At 52.8% G+C, this 20149-nt stretch overlaps 1 long non-coding RNA gene across 1 annotated transcript in view; it reads left to right on the top strand.

Moving 5' to 3' along the window:
* Window positions 1–219: 219 nt before the first annotated feature.
* The window catches only part of LOC144780836 (uncharacterized), a 62600-nt gene continuing 42670 nt past the window's right edge, over window positions 220–20149 (top strand). The window contains exon 1 of the long non-coding RNA XR_013600784.1: window positions 220–460. This is a non-coding gene — a long non-coding RNA (uncharacterized LOC144780836). The remainder of the gene's footprint in view (window positions 461–20149) is intronic.

Raw genomic sequence — 20149 nt, 5'->3', positions numbered from 1 at the left:
TCCCAAAACTCGAACGTTTCAAACACACAACTAACCCGCGTAGGCTGCAGCTGCTGCTTTTAAAGGCACAAAAAAACCCACAATCCCTCAGTGCAGGAAGTGATGACGCTGAAGGCCCAGCCAATGGAAGCCCCGAGAAAGAGTCCAAACTGGCGCCAAACTCACCTGGCATTAATTAATTAATTATGCAAATGAGGCAGGTACATAGGCGGCGGCTCCGAAGTGCTCGGGTTTGATCTCTCAGTAGCGCCTCGAGTGTGTCCGTGGCAGGGACACAGCATCCAGAAGCCGAGCACGGAGCCTCCCAGCGCCCAGAAGCCCAGCCCGGAGCCCCACAGCGCCCAGAAGCCCAGCCCGGAGTCCCACAGCGCCCAGAAGCCCAGCCCGGAGTCCCACAGCGCCCAGAAGCCCAGCCCGGAGCCCCACAGCGGCCAGAAACCCGTCCCGGAGTTCTTTCATGGTGAGTAGCGCCTCTGAGGGGGTCATCAGGGCAGGAGTGGCCGGTAGACGGTGCCCCCCCCCCCCCCCCTGACCTGGGGGGTCCGTCGCTCGCGGCCCCTGAACTTTCTATAATCCTCCCCCAGGGCCGGCGTCAGTCTGGTGCAGAGCGGGGGGGGGGGGTATCTCTTCATGCCTGGGGGTGCGCGGGGGGGGGGGGCACAGAGCAGGCCGCAGTGGGGGCTGGGGGCGCTGCATGCCTGGGGGGGCCGGGGGGATATGTCTCCATGCCTGGGGGGGGCGGGGGTGTCTATTCCTGCGGGCCACACTTACAAGACTGACCCTGCCTGGGGGCCCCATACCGGGGGGGGGGCCGGGGGGAGATGTCTCCATGCCTGGGGGGGGCGGGGGTGTCTATTCCTGGGGGGCCACACTTACAAGACTGACCCTGCCTGGGGGTCCCATACCGGGAGGGCCGGGGGGAGATGTCTCCATGCCTGGGGGGGGGCGGGGGTGTCTATTCCTGGGGGGCCACACTTACAAGACTGACCCTGCCTGGGGGTCCCATACCTGGGGGGGCCGGGGGGAGATGCCTCCATGCCTGGGGGGGGGCGGGGGTGTCTATTCCTGCGGGCCACACTTACAAGACTGACCCTGTTTGGGGGTCCCATACCTGGGGGGGCCGGGGGGAGATGTCTCCATGCCTGGGGGGGGGGGGCGGGGGTGTCTATTCCTGGGGGGCCACACTTACAAGACTGACCCTGCCTGGGGGTGCGGGGGGGGGGGCACAGAGCAGTCCGCAGCAGGCCCGGTTCCAGCAGGGGGGCGGGTGGGCCAGGCCCCCCCAATCATGGCAGGAGAGGCCCCTGGGAAAGCACCAGCTGAGCTTCATCAATCTCAAGGTCAGAGGTCGAAATGTCGTTCTCACGGTCTTTAGAGTTTTAATTGAGTTTTGGGGATGGAGGTGGCGAGCAAACACGTGAACAGGGAGGGCGAGCCGAGCCCGGGCTCTGGCTCGGCTCGAAGAACCCAGGGACTGCCCGAGCCCTGAAACATCACGTAAAATATGATACACTTTTTAAAATGTTGATGAGACTGTTTCTTTAACACAAGAAAGCTTTGATATAATTGTCACAATATAGCGCTGCACTAAGAAGCACTTGTTAAAAGTGTTAGGGCCTTATTTATGAAGGCCTTGCGCCGCCGGTGCGTGGTAAAAAGTGACGCCCCGGCGGCGCAAGGCCTTCATAAATAAGGCCCCCTAGCATGAGCTTTTAGTCGGTCGTTCCTCGCTGCCCTCACACTGGGGACGGGGCTATCAGTGAACCAACAGGCACGACAGGTGCCCAGTGGACCCTGTATGTGCCCATATTATACAGCAACATTAGTATTTTGAATGAACACAATAGGTTTTGTATAGTTGTTTTTCTGATTTATATATTTGTAAAGTGCTTTCATGCGCATATATGAAGGAAGTCGAGTTTTGGTGAAATACAATATTTGCCCGAAGCTCCCACCACTGAAGTGCAGAAGCTGCGATGGATCCAGGGTTTGTATTAATTTTGGACAAATCATCGCTGAATGGCTGTTTGTCTCATATGTCGATGCTTTCTTTTTACCTCCTCAGGTTTCTATAGTGTGACCTCTGCCTGCAGATATCGAAGCGCTTCACGTGACACCGGTCGCATTGTACGAGGTCACATTCATGTCTTTGAGGCGCTTGAGATTTGCCAGAGTGACAGGATGCTGAGCCAATCAATGACTCGAACCCAGCTCGACCAGCTCCAAAGTTGCAAGCTCTGGGTGGTATGCCACATCCTGGGTAGATGAAGGGTGGCGGGCAGAACGGACAGAATAGCTCGGCTCACTATGAGCCCGACACTCCGACCGGACCTCAAGCAGGGCCAGAGCCAGGGCCAGAGCCAGGACCTCGACCTCAAGCGGAGCCAGGACCAGAGCCAGGACCTCAAGCGGAGCCAGAGCCAGAGCCAGGGCCCAGGGCCAGAGCCAGGACCTCAAGCGGAGCCAGGACCAGAGCCAGGACCTCAAGCGGAGCCAGGACCAGAGCCAGGACCTCAAGCGGAGCCAGGACCAGAGCCAGGACCTCAAGCGGAGCCAGGACCAGAGCCAGGACCGCAAGCGGAGCCAGGACCAGAGCCAGGACCTCAAGCGGAGCCAGAGCCAGGGCTCAGGCTCGGCGAAGCTTTCAGTGCCTGTCTTCCTAGTGCGACATATCCAGGCTTAGGTGTGGTACCGGGACCTCCTGAACCTTAAGCTGCTCTTCCAGTCTGCTCGGAGTGCTGCTGCTGGTGCTGCTGCTGCTGGTGGTGCTGCTGCTGCTGCTGCTGGTGCTGCTGGTGCTGCTGCTGCTGTGCTGCTGCTGCTGCTGGTGCTGGTGCTGGTGCTGCTGCTGGTGCTGCTGCTGCTGCTGCTGGGAATGATGAGTTGTGCTGTTGAGTTTGGCTTCAGCTGCCACTCTAAAGTAACTCTCTAGACTGACCCTGCCTGGGGGTCCCATACCTGGGGGGGGCCGGGGACCCTGCCTGGGGGTCCCATACCTGGGGGGGGCCGGGGGAGATGTCTCCATGCCTGGGGGGGGGAGATGTCTCCATGCCTGGGGGGGGGGGGGAAGATGTCTCCATGCCGGGGCCGGGGGGGGGGGTCGGGGAGAGATGTCTCCATGCCTGGGGGGGCGGGGTGTCTTTCCTGGGGGGGCCACACTTACAAGACTGACCCTGCCTGGGGGGGGGGGGGTGCCTAGAAGGCAGTGAAAGCCATCGGGAGTTCTGCAAGAGCGCTGGGGGGGGGCAGGGATGTCTCCATGCCTGGGGGGGGGGGGGCGGGGGTGTCTATTCCTGCGGGGCCACACTTACAAGACTAACCCTGCCGGGGGGGGGCGAGGATGTCTCCATGCCTGGGGGGGGCGGGGATGTCTCCATGCCTGGGGGGGCGGGGGATGCACGCACGGAGGAAGATCACAAGCAAACTAGCACCACGAATTGAACATTTAACATAGAAAGGAAGTGCACAAAAAAGGGATTTAATTACACAATAATGAATGAAAAAGCAACTTGCATTTAAAATGCAGTAAATGCCCGAGTCTTCGTGTCCGGGAGGGGGGGTGGAGGCTGCATTGTGAAAAGATACTGTCTTTGAGATAGCGCAGGGTGTTCATGCGCCTGCTGCAGACCTCTCTGCCCCCCTCCCAGCCCCCTCCCCTCTCTGCCCCCCTCCCCTCTCTGCCACCCTCCCCTCTCTGCCACCCTCCCCTCTCTGCCACCCTCCCCTCTCTGCCCCCCTCCCCTCTCTGCCACCCTCCCCTCTCTGCCCCCCTCCCCTCTCTGCCCCCTCCCCTCTCTGCCCCCCCCCTCTCTGCCCCCCTCCCCTCTCTGCCCCCCTCCCCTCTCTGCCCCCCTCTCCTCTCTGCCCCCCTCCCCTCTCTGCCCCCCTCCCCTCTCTGCCCCCCTCCCCTCTCTGCCCCCCTCCCCTCTCTGCCCCCCTCCCCTCTCTGCCCCCCTCCCCTCTCTGCCCCCCTCCCCTCTCTGCCCCCCTCCCCTCTCTGCCCCCCTCCCCTCTCTGCCCCCCTCCCCTCTCTGCCCCCCTCTCCTCTCTGCCCCCCTCCCCTCTCTGCCCCCCTCCCCTCTCTGCCCCCCTCCCCTCTCTGCCCCCTCCCCTCTCTGCCCCCCTCCCCTCTCTGCCCCCCTCCCCTCTCTGCCCCCCTCTCCTCTCTGCCCCCCTCCCCTCTCTGCCACCCTCCCCTCTCTGCCCCCCTCCCCTCTCTGCCCCCCTCCCCTCTCTGCCCCCCTCCCCTCTCTGCCCCCTCCCCTCTCTGCCCCCCTCTCCTCTCTGCCCCCCTCCCCTCTCTGCCACCCTCCCCTCTCTGCCCCCCTCCCCTCTCTGCCCCCTCCCCTCTCTGCCCCCCTCTCCTCTCTGCCCCCCTCCCCTCTCTGCCACCCTCCCCTCTCTGCCCCCCTCCCCTCTCTGCCCCCCTCCCCTCTCTGCCCCCCTCCCCTCTCTGCCCCCCTCCCCTCTCTGCCCCCCTCCCCTCTCTGCCCCCCTCTCCTCTCTGCCCCCCTCCCCTCTCTGCCCCCCTCCCCTCTCTGCCCCCCTCTCCTCTCTGCCCCCCTCCCCTCTCTGCCCCCCTCCCCTCTCTGCCCCCCTCCCCTCTCTGCCCCCCTCTCCTCTCTGCCCCCCTCCCCTCTCTGCCCCCCTCCCCTCTCTGCCCCCCTCCCCTCTCTGCCCCCCTCCCCTCTCTGCCCCCCTCTCCTCTCTGCCCCCCTCCCCTCTCTGCCCCCCTCCCCTCTCTGCCCCCCTCCCCTCTCTGCCCCCCTCCCCTCTCTGCCCCCCTCCCAGCCCCCTCCCCTCTCTGCCACCCTCCCCTCTCTGCCACCCTCCCCCTCTCTGCCACCCTCCTCTCTGCCCCCCTCCCCTCTCTGCCCCCCTCCCCTCTCTGCCCCCCTCCCCTCTCTGCCCCCCTCCCCTCTCTGCCCCCCTCTCCTCTCTGCCCCCCTCCCCTCTCTGCCCCCCTCCCCTCTCTGCCCCCCTCCCCTCTCTGCCCCCCTCCCCTCTCTGCCCCCCTCCCCTCTCTGCCCCCCTCCCCTCTCTGCCCCCCTCTCCTCTCTGCCCCCCTCCCCTCTCTGCCACCCTCCCCTCTCTGCCCCCCTCCCCTCTCTGCCCCCCTCCCCTCTCTGCCCCCCTCCCCTCTCTGCCCCCTCCCCTCTCTGCCCCCCTCTCCTCTCTGCCCCCCTCCCCTCTCTGCCACCCTCCCCTCTCTGCCCCCCTCCCCTCTCTGCCCCCCTCCCCTCTCTGCCCCCCTCTCCTCTCTGCCCCCCTCCCCTCTCTGCCACCCTCCCCTCTCTGCCCCCCTCCCCTCTCTGCCCCCCTCCCCTCTCTGCCCCCCTCCCCTCTCTGCCCCCCTCCCCTCTCTGCCCCCCTCCCCTCTCTGCCCCCCTCTCCTCTCTGCCCCCCTCCCCTCTCTGCCCCCCTCCCCTCTCTGCCCCCCTCTCCTCTCTGCCCCCCTCCCCTCTCTGCCCCCCTCCCCTCTCTGCCCCCCTCCCCTCTCTGCCCCCCTCTCCTCTCTGCCCCCCTCCCCTCTCTGCCCCCCTCCCCTCTCTGCCCCCCTCCCCTCTCTGCCCCCCTCCCCTCTCTGCCCCCCTCTCCTCTCTGCCCCCCTCCCCTCTCTGCCCCCCTCCCCTCTCTGCCCCCCTCCCCTCTCTGCCCCCCTCTCCTCTCTGCCCCCCTCCCCTCTCTGCCCCCCTCCCCTCTCTGCCCCCCTCTCCTCTCTGCCCCCCTCTCCTCTCTGCCCCCCTCTCCTCTCTGCCCCCCTCTCCTCTCTGCCCCCCTCCCCTCTCTGCCCCCCTCCCAGCCCCCTCCCCTCTCTGCCACCCTCCCCTCTCTGCCACCCTCCCCTCTCTGCCACCCTCCTCTCTGCCACCCTCCCCTCTCTGCCCCCCTCCTCTCTGCCCCTCCCCTCTTGGTCTGTTGTGAGAGGCAGCTTTGCTGCAGGCCCTCCACAGTGTATACTTCAGACGGAGCCGGAAGTGCTTTACTATATGAAGTGCTGGTTTTAGGGTCGTGCGCTGCGGGTTGGAGGCAGATGGACCGTGGTCAGAGGGGGAAGGCGGCGCTTTGTAGCGCGATGTCAGCGCCTCCCCCAGCAGCAGCAGCTGATGAGTATTAGGCCCTCTGACGGCGAGGAAAGGAGCCGCAGCACCCTGGGACCACGAGTCCCACCAGGGAAACAGAACACAGCAGGCAGCGTCCCCTCACGCCACACACCAGCTGCAGGACGAGAGTAAGTTCACAAGCGTTTCTTTAGGGCCCCCCCAGTGATGTTCAAGTCCCCACAATGTTAGTGTGAACACAGTGATGTTCAAGTCCCCACAGTGTTAGTGTGAACACAGTGATGTTAGCCTCTGCAACCGGTTTGAGCTGGACTATGCACAGGGACACCAAACGTGCCCCCAGTGCAGACATCAAGGCACTCGGAGTGCACCCACCAAGCCCCAATGCACCAATACACTAAAAAGCCTGTCTTGTGGGGGGTTACACCTCCCCTGCCGGAGTTTCGTCCCGCAGCAGACTCGTGTCTGTGGCTTGCAGCATCCATCTTGTGATGCCAGGGTCGAGAAAGCTGGTCCCAGGTACTCTATAGGGGGGTGGAATCATACCTCCCACACCAGCTACTGGTAGAAGGATTCCAAAGTGTTTGGCACCAAATACAACAGGTTTCTGTGCAGCCTTTTTAAAGTTAGCATTTACCGCGAGGTTATAATGCACTTACAAGTATATGGTTTGGCTGCATCACAGAACAACCACGGAGAATATATTCCGAAGGCTGCAGAGGGGCCATGCTCATGCATGGGCACCCTCTCACATAAAACCCAGCACAGTGCCTTAAGGATTGATAGGTTTATATGTGCAGTGATAATGTAGATTATAGTGAACCTATATCTAAGTAAGGGGTGCATGCACCACCTTACACAGGTTGCAGTGCAGACCTGCTGTGTTAATTTGAGTGTCCTCTCAGGGGTGGCATAATACATGCTGCAACCCCTGGGAGGACTCTGGGGTACCTATGCCCTAGGTAATTAGTATACCATATACTAGGGACGTATAAGGGTACCCCAGAATCAAATCTGGAATGTACCTAAAGTACATGCAATCAATTTAGAGAGGAAGCAGCTAGGCTGGGGTCCTGAATAGCAGGATCCCAGCCAGACTAAGTCGAAAACAGTGAAACATCAGCAAAAAGTGGGGGTAACTGTAAGAAGCAGATCCTACTCTCCTACGTATGCAAGGTATTATTTGTGTTCAGAATGACATGTAAAATCACAGGTTTTCTCACCTGCAGTTCTTAACAATGAAACTCAGAAGGAACAAAAGCTGAGAGGAACCAGAAGAAAGGTGTAGCTGTCTCTTCTCTGTCTCCTACCCCTCCCCCCCTTTGGTTTCTACAGCCACACAGTATTTAGTCAGTGAGTGGCTGGAAAGTCAGAAAGGGGAACTGGGAATTAGCCTCATCCTGCTCCTGTGCATTCTGGTGGAACGGATTTGAGAGTGAAGTGCCCACGTAGTTTTTGCCCCCGAGCAGAATGGCTGATGGTTTGGATCTTAAAAAATTAGGAGAAGTATTAGAAGGAATACAAAAATAAATAATGGCAGTTAGAAAAGAGAATAGAGATTTAAAGCAAGATATAATAAACTCTAGAAGAGAGACCTCTCAATTAGCAATAACAATGAATGGTTACAGAACCTACATTTAAGATTCCTTTATCCCCAGTAGAAATCACTAGTGACACTACAAGCCAACAGTCTAAAGTTACCACTCAGGTAATCCATTCCTTGTAGCCAGTGATTCCTTTGGCACCTCCAGAAATACTTACTGGAGACCTTCGAAAGGCACAAATATTTTGGACACTATGTGCATTACATTTTATGTGCAGCCCAGCTGTCTTCCCTGACGCGCAGTCACGAGTAGCCTTTATACTATCCTATCCTATATACTCTAAGAGTCACATAGGAATGGTAGAGATGCCAAAGGTCTACGCATATACTAGTGATTAGAGTTATCTCTATATACATAGGGAAGGGATACGAATGGATATACTCTAAGAGTCACATAGGAATGGTAGAGAGTACAAAGGTCTACGCATATACTAGTGGTTAGAGTTATCTCTATATACATAAGGAAGGGATACGAATGGATATACTCTAAGAGTCACATAGGAATGGTAGAGAGTACAAAGGTCTACGCATATACTAGTGGTTAGAGTTATCTCTATATACATAAGGAAGGGATACGAATGGATATACTCTAAGAGTCACATAGGAATGGTAGAGAGTACAAAGGTCTACGCATATACTAGTGGTTAGAGTTATCTCTATATACATAAGGAAGGGATACGAATGGATATACTCTAAGAGTCACATAGGAATGGTAGAGAGTACAAAGGTCTACGCATATACTAGTGGTTAGAGTTATCTCTATATACATAGGGAAGGGATACGAATGGATATACTCTGAGTCACATAGGAACAGTAGATGGCACAAAGGTCTACACATATACTAGTGATTAGAGTTATCTCTATATACATAGGGAAGGGATACGAATGGATATACTCTAAGAGTCACATAGGAATGGAAGAGAGTACAAACGTCTACGCATATACTAGTGATTAGAGTTATCTCTATAAACATAAGGAAGGGATACAAGTTCCTTCGTTATAAAACGGGCTGGGTCTCATGTTATGTTATGGCCAGGCCAGTTTCTGAATGTGAGAGCCTGAGGAGCGCTTTGCAGGGGGGCCGATTGTAGTTTTGTTACACTGTCCTGGCCACTGCACACGCCCCCCCCCCCACATCATCCCCTCCCTGGAGTTCCACCTGGCCACAACAACAACTCGTGTCCCACTGACCCCACCAGACCCGATGGATGAGTGACGTCACCAGAGAGGCCCTGTGATGATCAAGGCGGGACAATTATACAGGCAAACCCCTGCAAAAACAATTGTATGTCTTTAGCTAGGGGGGCGGGAGCGGGGGCTCTGACTGTCAGGACTGGACCAATACGGCAATACCACTAAAGTTAACACTAAGCACTGCATACACAGAGTTATTATCTGGGCATTATAAATAAATACTACTGTCTGTAAAAAGCACACACTTGCTGCGCAATTGCTGTCGGACTCGGTCGGGTTCGAAATTAAATTCTGACTAGAACATGACCGTTGTTGACCTGCTCCCCCCCCCAGCCTCGCCCACACTAGTGGTCCTCTAGTGCCGTCAATCCAGTGGTAGCGCTGCCGCAACCAATGGCGGCCCTGGGAGGACATTTGGCCAGCCCTCCCCGCGCCATAGCAGTGATGCGTTACGCGCTCACCGCCCGCCCCACGCGCCCCTACGCGCGCCCCTCGTCGTCGTGCGTCACGGCCAGGGGCAGCGGGAACAACTGAAAAAGAGATGAATTCAGGTGAGGAAAGAATAAAGACCCGGCCTAGAGTCAGGACCCTCCTGGGGTCTGATGGATCGTGGTATTACTTCCTGCAGGATATTGTCAGGATGGAGACCTTACACATTGACAGAGCTTGTCGGCGGGAGCTTGTTGTATGGAGTTGGGTTTTGGGCTCTCTGGCTCAGCTCATTGGCTGCTTTTGGGCTCTCTGGCTCAGCTCATTGGCTGCTTTTGGGCTCTCTGGCTCAGCTCATTGGCTGCTTTTGGGCTCTCTGGCTCAGTTCATTGGCTGCTTTTGGGCTCTCTGGCTCAGCTCATTGGCTGCTTTTGGGCTCTCTGGCTCAGCTCATTGGCTACTTTTGGGCTCTCTGGCTCAGCTCATTGGCTGCTTTTGGGCTCTCTGGCTCAGCTCATTGGCTGCTTTTGGGCTCTCTGGCTCAGCTCATTGGCTGCTTTTGGGCTCTCTGGTTCAGCTCATTGGCTGCTTTTGGGTTCTCTGGCTCAGCTCATTGGCTACTTTTGGGCTCTCTGGCTCAGCTCATTGGCTGCTTTTGGGCTCTCTGGCTCAGCTCATTGGCTGCTTTTGGGCTCTCTGGCTCAGCTCATTGGCTGCTTTTGGGCTCTCTGGCTCAGCTCATTGGCTGCTTTTGGGCTCTCTGGCTCAGCTCATTGGCTGCTTTTGGGCTCTCTGGCTCAGCTCATTGGCTGCTTTTGGGCTCTCTGGCTCAGCTCTCTGGCTCAGCTCATTGGCTGCTTTTGGGCTCTCTGGCTCAGCTCATTGGCTGCTTTTGGGCTCTCTGGCTCAGCTCATTGGCTGCTTTTGGGCTCTCTGGCTCAGCTCATTGGCTGCTTGGAGTTTTTGTCTATGCCATCTATGGGTACTCCTCTGCCAGGATATTAAGGAGGGCCACGAGCGGTCAGCGTGTACTTCCTGCCTGTCCCATCATGGACATCTGATCGCCAGAGACGCGGTCAGCGTGTACTTCCTGCCTGTCCCATCATGGACATCTGATCTCCAGAGACGCGGTCAGCCTGTACTTCCTGCCTGTCCCATCATGGACATCTGATCGCCAGAGACATTGCCTCCATGGTGGCTAGAAGCGGCCCCGTGTGCTGCCGGTACTCGGCTTCAGCTACTACTTCCAGGCCATGGATCATCCTCGCCTCATCTCCTTTATCCTTCGAGGGGGCTTCTTGGGACCGCCTCAGGCACGGGCAGTTTCATTGGGTTTAGGGAAGGTTTAGTCTCAAAGAGGAACTTGTCCTTAACTGGCGAACTAATATTAAGGACAAGGTTCTGTCCATCTGTTGGTTCATTTGCTTCTGCGCTTGACATGTTTGGTTTTGTTTCCAGGAACTCGATCAGTGTATGATCCTGCATTACAAGACACTTAAGCTGACCTTTGCTGTTAGTTGGGTCGGACCTTGAGCTACAAAAATACCAATGACTAAGGATAAAGAGGTTCAAAGCTGAACATAACTTGATGATGCGTTGGCTTTATGCACTTCCGCTTGTGCTATAAATGTGCTTGTGTCTAAGTTAGGGGCATCATGTGCGTGTTTAAGGCTTGGATGTCTGCCCCCAATATAGTTCCAACTTGTGAAGGCCTTGGGCACATTTACTCTGCTATAGTACTGACTGGGCTCTGAGCTGTGTTTCTGAATTTGAAAGTTCGATATTTTGTGACCTTCTTTTGGTGCAGTTATATTCCTGTCTTTTTTAGGTTCCTACTTTATTTTTGCTGTTCCTAATTCTATTAATACTAATTCCGGTAAATACGCGCCCAGCTGCGTTGGTGAATGCAGGGTGTGGAAATAACACTGATCGTATTGGGCCATTAAATGAGGTCTTAGGGTTTGCTCAATCTGTATTAGCATATGAAACCATCATGCAAAACCAGATCCAATGCCAGGGAGTAACAATATGAATGGCAGAGTCTCACACAGGAACCTACAAAGGGGCTTCTTTTGGTGGTCCTCAGTGGTTTACTGTACATGTAGATACGTGGCTCTTTTTTAACATTATTATTTCTATTGCTTGTTTTAGTTAACGTGAACCACCATCATGGATCAACCTTTTATTTGACTCATTTTATTTGCCAGTCCATTTTATACTGCGGATTTTTCTTGTTACCTCAGTTATTTCAATTGAAGCTCCAGCAAGAAAATACCAGGTAGAGAAGGGCTTAGAGTGATGGAGTTCTGTGCATTGTAATTTTGAAATACTTTAGCTGGAGTTAATCCTTGGCAAAGGGAGCTCTAAGTATTACTAATAGTACAGGCTTTGTGTGCTGGGTTGGTTCTGATTGCTAGGTGTAATGTTTTCATGAGTCCGCCGCCACAGACATTTGCACCAGTTTTAGTCCTTTTAGAGTGCCTCTTGTGTTAAGTCTATGCATAAAGATACACATTTTGTATAACTACTTGTGTGGTGTCCTTTGTAGTGTCCTTCACTGTGTAAGATCATAAATGCTTCACACGCTGCCTCTGAGAAGCTTAGCTGCTCGTGCTACGTTACCACAGGGTTGAGCAGGGGTTATCAAAGGCTGTAGCCCCCTTACTCTGACTTAGGAAGAATGGTCCCCACTTGGACAATGGCCAGCCACTGCCAACTAGAGACCCCCATTTCCAACAAACAACCATTCCGATTTTGAGAAGAGTAAACATCTTAATGCCCATTAGATTCCCCCATGTTAGACTAATGTTCTGATTTGTTACCTTTGCCTCAAATTGTAAAGCGCTCTGATATCCTTCGGGGTCAAGTTCACGCTATATAAAACTTTATAAATAACTAAATGTAACTATCATGATCGAGGTAACTGTTAGCAGCAATACTACGTGTCTCTCCTCGGAGACTGTCATCTTTCCAGTGCTCACTGTCCTTTTTCTCCAGCCCCCCCCCCCCCCCCCCCAGGGGCGGCAATCTGAGGGGTAGCCCCGGGCGCCACAAGCTCTAGCTACGCCGTTGGCTGAAATCGCTGGTGGTTCCTTTTTTAAACAAAATAACTATAAGACTTCATACCACTGCTGGAAAGAGACCCAAAGGAGCAAGTGTAATTGGGTGACAGTTAACACAACTTTTTAAACTGATAAGCAAACTTTAAATAATCCCACCCTGCAGGGAAATATCACATCCTGGGATCTTTTCAATGTGAAACTATCCCTAAAAAGCTTTGCGCGATGTACCTCTCTCAAACAGGATAATGAATAACTCCTTCACTTTACAAATCTTTAAAAAATAATAATATTTACCCGTACATACATAACTGACCGAATCCGATATTCTGATCCGAAGGGTTAAAGATGTCAAATCATCCCTCACACACCAGGCACCAGATTGTTGTTCTCGCACTCGCATATTTAATGCAGCATAATGATGCAATTGATGTGCACGTGCACCGTAGGAACCTGTGGTTCACATCAATAGCATCGTTATGCCGCATTAAATATACGAGTGCGACCGGCTTTACTCATCATCTGGGGATTCATTTGCTTTCCCTTTCTGCTGGTAAGTGCACCTCCTTCAAAACCCTAACTCCTCGTCTTATCATTCCTCTTAGTATTTTAAATTGCCCCTCATCTCTTACCTGTTTTTGTATAGTTACAAATCGTTAAAAATGTTGTAATCTGCTATATTTCAATGCTGTTGATTGTTTGCTGATTTTTGGTTCCTGTGACTGCAATTATTTTATACTCATGTAAAGCGCTCTGATACTTCTGGTCCAGCCGGCGCTATATAAAACCTCAAAGACAAATAAATAAATAAATAAAGTTCAATTACCAGACAATCAGGTAGGTACCAACCTCTTTAGGGAGGACTGACTGGTGCAGCCGCACCTGATGCTGACCTGGGGGGCGTTGTGTGAAGAAATAACTTCTGGGTTTAATAGCACCTGCTGCAAAGTACCTTGTGGGTAGTGTGTCCAGCAGTTTTCAGGCAACAATAAAAATGGCAAGTTAACTCTGGTGGTTAATGTTCCTGCTGGAGAGATCTGAGTTTCGGCTAGTGACAGTTTTGACTCAACATTAAAGTAGCACAAAGGGTTAATATGTATGCTGCAAAGAACATGTACCATGCAAATTACATAACTGTATTTTATGTGCGTAGCTCAGTGGGTTACTGCTTTTGCCACAGACATGTTTTTGTAACCAGCAGTTCCTAAATTACAATCCTAATATAACACAATGACCAATAAACTGTCATCAAAGAGCTGCAGGCAAACTGCATGCTATAGGTTAGAACCTTATTTTTTCCCCAGTTTCTCATTATTTAATCCTGAGTTTGTGCTTCTCCAGAATACATTCTTAAATGTACTGCCTACCAGTATGGGTGATATGTGATTTCTACAGCCTGCAATTCACATGGTCTTATGTATTATTTCATAAAGACTGATTTTACACACATATAATTAATTGTCTCCATATGTAATGGGTGTGTGTTGTAAAGTGCTCACACAACCTACACTGCCTGGTAAGAGTAGCGCTATGAAAAACAAATGAAATGCCTATGAGAATGGCTATGCAGAGAAGAAGGGCACTGTTGGAGGGTGTTGGCAAGGGATTCCTCGGAGAAGGAGATGGGGAGTGCCAAAAAAGACTGTTGCCCCTGGCGCCACCAGCGCTAAAGCCGGCTCTGCCTTCTTCATGTCAGAGTTTACTATTTGTACTCCTTTTCAAAGGGATTAAAGACTGGGCCCCTGGACTTCAAACCCTTGACCCACGCAGGTGCTTATTTACATGTCACGACTAGTGCAAGCCCTGTCCATAAAGCAGGGTACAGTGTATTTAAACGGTTTGGCATATACTTTTAAGTTTTATATGCCCCAGAATAGGTGGGATTCAATTGCTACCCTTGTTCGGTGTGTGATTCTAGAGTTTTTCACAATCCCATGACTTCAGTGATGTACAGGCAACATTGCAGGCAGCACCCACACTCTGAAAAGTGTTCTAGTGCCACTGACCTGGGTGCCTTTGTGTGAATTTTTAATTCTTTCTGGCCAGGGGGCCGTGTGAGACATTTCCATGCTTTCTGGTAACTTATGTGTGACATTTCCATGCTTTCTGGCCGGGGTGCCTGTGTTTGATATTTCCATGCTTACTGGCCTGGGTGCATATGTGTAACGTTTCCATGTTTTCTGGCCTGGTGTGACCAGGCCTGGGTGTGATGCTTCCAGTACTTCTGGCCTCTGTGCCCTAGGTGCTAGTTATAAGATGCTTTTGTGTGACATTGCCACAGTTTCTGCCCTCAGGATATAAAAATCATGTAATGTTTGCACATTGTCTTGAACATTTTATCCTCTGAACCTTTGCACAGTTGTTTGAAGTTAAGTGCGTTTTTAAATGTCTTTATACTATTTTATATTAAGAATACATTTTGTGCTCGACATTTCATTTTTTAGCGTTCTCTGTAGGAATGTCTGTGATTTATGACTGGGTATCCTGGTGCTCCATAAGGTGATCATTTAGTATGCTTTAAAAGTTAATACAATCTAATATGTAATGAAAAATGTGTTAAAATGCATTATTTTGGCCTTTCTGTCCCCAAACTTTTCTTGGGGGGGGGGGAACCCCCCAGACTCCCCCTAGTAGTGGTTGCTCACTGCGCTTGCTCGCTACACACCATATGGGGGCTGGTCTCACTTTTACTTTGCTCTCTCTGATTCACTCCTTGTGTCTATTTTTGGTGCTCTCTGTAAGAATGTCTCTGGGTACGTATGACTGGGTGGGTAACCTCGTGCTCTTTAAGGTCATCATCTACTATTTAATGTGCTTTAAAAGTTGATACAATTAAATATGTAATTCAAAATGTGCTGGAAAATGCACCATTTTGGTGTTTTTTTTCTCCAAAATTTCCCCCCACCCCCCCCCAAACTCCCTAGTAGTGATCAAGCGCACTCGCTCGCACGCAACGCGCCGGACAGGGGCTGGTCTGACAATTTGCCAGGGCTGCTTTGAGTTCCCAGTCCGGCCCTGATCCAGGCTTTCAGGGCCTTGTAGTAATCCTCCTTGTTCTTGACCCCTGTACGTGGAACCTTGAATTATTTGCAAAAGAACGTAAGTTCTTTTTTTGTGTAGTCATCCAACTTTGACGCATCCCATTCTATCTCCAACACCTCAGAGGCTACAGATATTGCCCTCTCCACGCTGTTGGTGCCAGGCATGGCTTCAAACAAAAGGGATCTTTTTCCAGCAAAGAAAAAAAATTAAAAAGTCTGTGGCTAAGTTACTGGATTGTATCACTATGGAATGGTCAATAATCACTGCATGGACACTGCAAATGTAAATTTGTGATCCTTACCGCTGCGTCCAATGTTAGAATTGGGGCTCTCTGGTTGGCGCAGGTATATACTTGCGACAAGCAGGGACCCTCTCCTCTAAGTCAGGGCGAAGGATTACCCTCTAAAAATAACCCCTGCTTACCCTCTAGGTAGTGTGGCACAAGCAGTCAAGGCTAATCTTTAGAGCACATAGGGTTACACATTTGCAGTATCACACACAATAACCACCAACCCACCACACAATGACACCAGACTGTGTTCTTGTAAAAATATATCTCCTTTACATAGATTTAAAGCAGGCTTGTAAATACAGTCTTTGTACAGTTCAAAATGGTTCCAGTTACTTGTTCAGGTTGCCACAGTTCTTGTTTAGCTTTAAAAATAGTTCTTACACTTCAAAAGGGGTGCCACAGTTCTTGAATGCAATCTTTGGAGCCTTCTAACCAGTTCCAGGAGAGTACAGTGCTCCCTAGCGCTTCTGTACGCTTCTTTTGGTTATTAATTCAAGGCCCTATCAACCCTCGCGCCTTTCACGTGAGCAGGTGTGCGCTGCGTACACTACAATGGCCGGAATGAGAAGTACCGGCCTCCCAGCCACAAGCGCACAATTCTCAGTGTACACTCCAGGCTTGATCAACTTAACTAGGATGATGAGCACAGAGTCTGAAAACTTCAAAAAGCGGACAGTCAAGTGTGGCAATCTTTTAGAAGTGGCCCCTCAAGGACTTGGGCATGGTTTGCGGCGTACCGACTCCCTTTGGGAGAGTTAGTGCACCTCGTAGGGCTGAAAGGTGTCCTGTAATACCACCGGCAAAAGGGCCTCGCTAACTCTCGCGTGTCTCGCGTACCGCGCGGTGAGAGTACGAGGTGTTCGGGTGGCTGTACGACTCGAACTGAGCTGCGGGATGGCTTCACGGAGTCTCACAGTTCAGAGCGTACAGAGCGGGGGGCCAACAGGGGACGAGGGGTGCACGCCTCGCGGACTCCGTGTGCAGAGGGCGGCGCACCTCAATAGCAAAACAGTACCCTAGAGTTCTTGAGAGGGGGGGTTCCGGGGCGGACAATGCCGGGGTCGATTCCAGGTCCCACGTCGCGGTGTCTTCCACTGTAGATTCGAGCTACGGCTTGGCTCAGGAGGGCGGCGTTGCATTGAGGGTCAGGTCTTAAGGCAAAGGGCTCCTGGTCTGGCAAGAGGGGGCAGGGCCCCGGGCAGCAGTGTGAGACGGGAACAAAGCCTCTCTACGCACAGCGTGTATTCCTTCTCTCCCCGTGCCGCTGCAGTTTACGAACGGCGGCGGCTGGGGTTTCAGGGCAACTTCTTCTTCAGTGGAGTTCTGCAGTTAGGCAGGCAACAGGTACGTTGCTTGGGCCAGGGAGGCTGGTCTTTGCGATGTCAGCTGGGGCCCGCCAGGTAGCAGTTGCGGTGCTCGGCGGGACGGGGGTGCCCAGAGTCTTTCAGAGAGGGCAGATGCATGGCTCACAGCAGCTTCTCTTTCCAGGAGGGGTAGCGCCCACTGTTCCTGGGGCACAGTTCAGGGGGCAAGTTCCACAGCAAGCCCTTGGAGATTGTCTAATGCACAAGTAGTTCAAAAAGTCTTAGTCTTTTCCTTCCTTTCTCCTTCTGCAGCAAGGCACCCACCAAAGGCCAGTCTCTCAGGATTAGAGACAGTACTTCTCCATGCAGCTTTTTCCAGGTCCTTCTCTTCAGGCAGAGTTTCTTCTTGGCGTCAACAGGATCTGATTTACAAAGAGCAGGGCTCCTACTTTTATACAGCATTTTCTTTGTTCTTACAGGCCAGGGGGGCCTCTGCATAACTTCTTTCAGTCTCTGAGCACTTTGTTGGGTGTACTCTGGTGTCTTCTTTCAGTGTGAGGGGCAGGCACATCAGACGCTCCACAGGAGGTGGAGCCAGCATTGTGTGGACAGGGGCAGCCAGGAGTACCTTGTTGACATTGCTTCTCCCTTCCTGGGCCAGGTGTCGGCTGAGTCATCAGTCACTCCCCAGGGGCGGAGCCAGCATTGTGGTGGCAGAGCACAGCCCTATTCAGAGTCCAGGGGCACTCCCACCTCCCACTAAGGTGTAATCCTGGCATTCACCACCTGTCATCCCCCAGCCCTGTCACTCACATATCCCAGACAGTCAGATACACATCCAAGCAGAGGCGGGCTGAAATGGTTAGGCAAGCAAATGCTAACTTTCTAAAAGTAGCATTTGCAAACAGAGGATATTAAAATAAACTTTACTAAAAGAAATATATTATTCTGAGTTCAGGCATATTAAACTTGACTTTCTTCGATGTTCCCTGAGCCTACTGGGATTATAGAGTGTAATAATTCCAGCAGCCCATCTTGGCCTAAGAGAACAGGTTGCCTTACAATAGTGAAATACGAATTTGGCCGTAATTCACTATTAGGACATGCCATACACATCAGAGCATGTCCTACCTTACACTTACAGTGCACCCTGCCCTTGGGCCTACCATAGGGGTGACTAATATGAAGTAAAGGGAAGGTTTAGGGGCTGGCAAGTGTGTGCACTTGCCCAGCCAGCATGACAGTACCAGACAGCACGCAGGTTCTGCAATGGCAGACCCTAGACACATTTTAAAAAGGCTGCTTCTGTGGGTGGCGCAACCAGCGCTGCAGGCCCACTAGCAGTATTGGTATTTACAAGCCCTGGCACTCCACTGGGGACTGACAGTAAATCCATTGAGCAAATCATGGAGATCAATTACAGGTACACTTTATATTGGGAGCACTTGCACTGCGGCACGGATTGGCTGTGGCGCAGTGCCCTGAGCAGATAACACCAGCAAAACATCTTGGGCACATCAGCGAAAAGTGGAAGGGAGACTCAAGCCAAGGTGCCAGGTCTAACACACACACACACAGGGGGGGGGGGGCTGCCCTCTAGGCAGTCGATACTGCAGCTGTCAATCACCGGTGTTGCACCATTGAGGCCGGGTTCAATAGTCCGGATGTGCCGGCGTAGAGTGCAGTCATGTGACGTCAGGAGGAACTAGGCAGAAGCGGCGGGGGCATCTGAGAGAGTACAGGCGAGACTTGAGTCTCTCTCATGCCATGGCCGGGCCACAAGAGGGGGCATGAATGAACTTGTGCAATGGGCATATGGCAGCTGGCGCTCGCAAAATAGACTGCCGCGAATTGTGTGATCCAGATCCGATAGACCCCACCGGCCTTCTTGTGAACTTGCAGCATTTCAGTTATGGCAACATTATTTGGAGTAGTGTGGCTCACTGGTTAGAGGCAGCAGGCCTGAGAGCAGAAGTCAGCCTGGGAGCAGGGTTCAATTCCCGACGCGGCAGGGTCGTGGACCTTGGTCAGCGGACTTGATAATTCTCGCTTCGGTGCTTACTCTAATCAGGGGTTCCACTCGGCAACTCTGGGCATTAGCTTGCCTAATCTCCACAACGGCCCCACCAATTCCGGGGATGCCTGGCTCCACCTTGGGGACTCCCAGCAAGGGACCATCCCACAGGGAAAGCCAGGACGGGTTCCCCAGAGTTATACAGCGCCGGGACGCCCCGTTGCTGGGGCAGCTGTGCGCTTTACAAGTATACTACATTTACATTATTTATAAATATGGCAGAGCTCGCATGCAGTCTTGGCTAAACTCCAAAGAGCATGTGAAGCTGTTTTTTTACCAATTATAATCCCTTGAATAACAAATGAAAGGACACCACACAAGGTATATATCAAATATATATGTATTTATTTCTAACACAATCCCTCTGCACTCTTTGAGGTCAGAGGTAAAAGTACATCACAAGTTACTTAATTAGCATAGGATAAGTTGCACAATATACAGTAATGCCCTAGAGGCCTCACAAACCATATACTAAAATAGTGGTATAAGAACCACGATAAATAGTGAGCAGGCCTAGGGCCTAGAGAATCGCTGGGGCTACACTAGACAACCCAAGGATAGGAGGTAGGAGACCCACGGGAGACACGTCCAGTGTCTAAACAATCGAGAGTTGCCATTGACATAATGGGAACGTAAAAGTTACAAAGTTACAGTTTTAGGGCACTTCCGGATGGACTACGACAAAACCCCTTTAGACTAGGACACTTCAAGAGTCAAGACCCACGGGAGCAGCGGAATACTCGTGTTACCTCACCCAGGGAAGCCGGGTGCATAGGTGCTTTTTGGTGTCTGGTTTTGTCAATGTTTTATATGGAAATCTGCAAAGAAGTGCTGCAGGCTACCAGAGGAAAAGTGTCCAGGTGGATCGAGAAACTGAATAACCTGAAAGCAGAGAGGGCAGAGTCTGGGTCACTAGCCAGTGACCAGGAAGGAACCAGGCATTGTAGAGATTATTTCAGGTGAAGAGGTGAAGCTTGTCTCTGCAGCCACGAGGACCAGGAGGTGTTGACGATGACCAGGAGCTGGATTCGAACTGTCCCACAAAAAGTCTAGTTGACTGTGGCATCGGTATCCAGATTGGACACAACAA

The sequence above is a fragment of the Lissotriton helveticus genome, chromosome 9 (genome assembly GCF_964261635.1).
Source record: "Lissotriton helveticus chromosome 9, aLisHel1.1, whole genome shotgun sequence".
Lineage (NCBI taxonomy): Eukaryota > Metazoa > Chordata > Amphibia > Caudata > Salamandridae > Lissotriton > Lissotriton helveticus.
The sequence above is the reverse complement of the archived record's forward strand: the minus strand, read 5'-3'. Positions and strand labels throughout refer to the sequence as shown.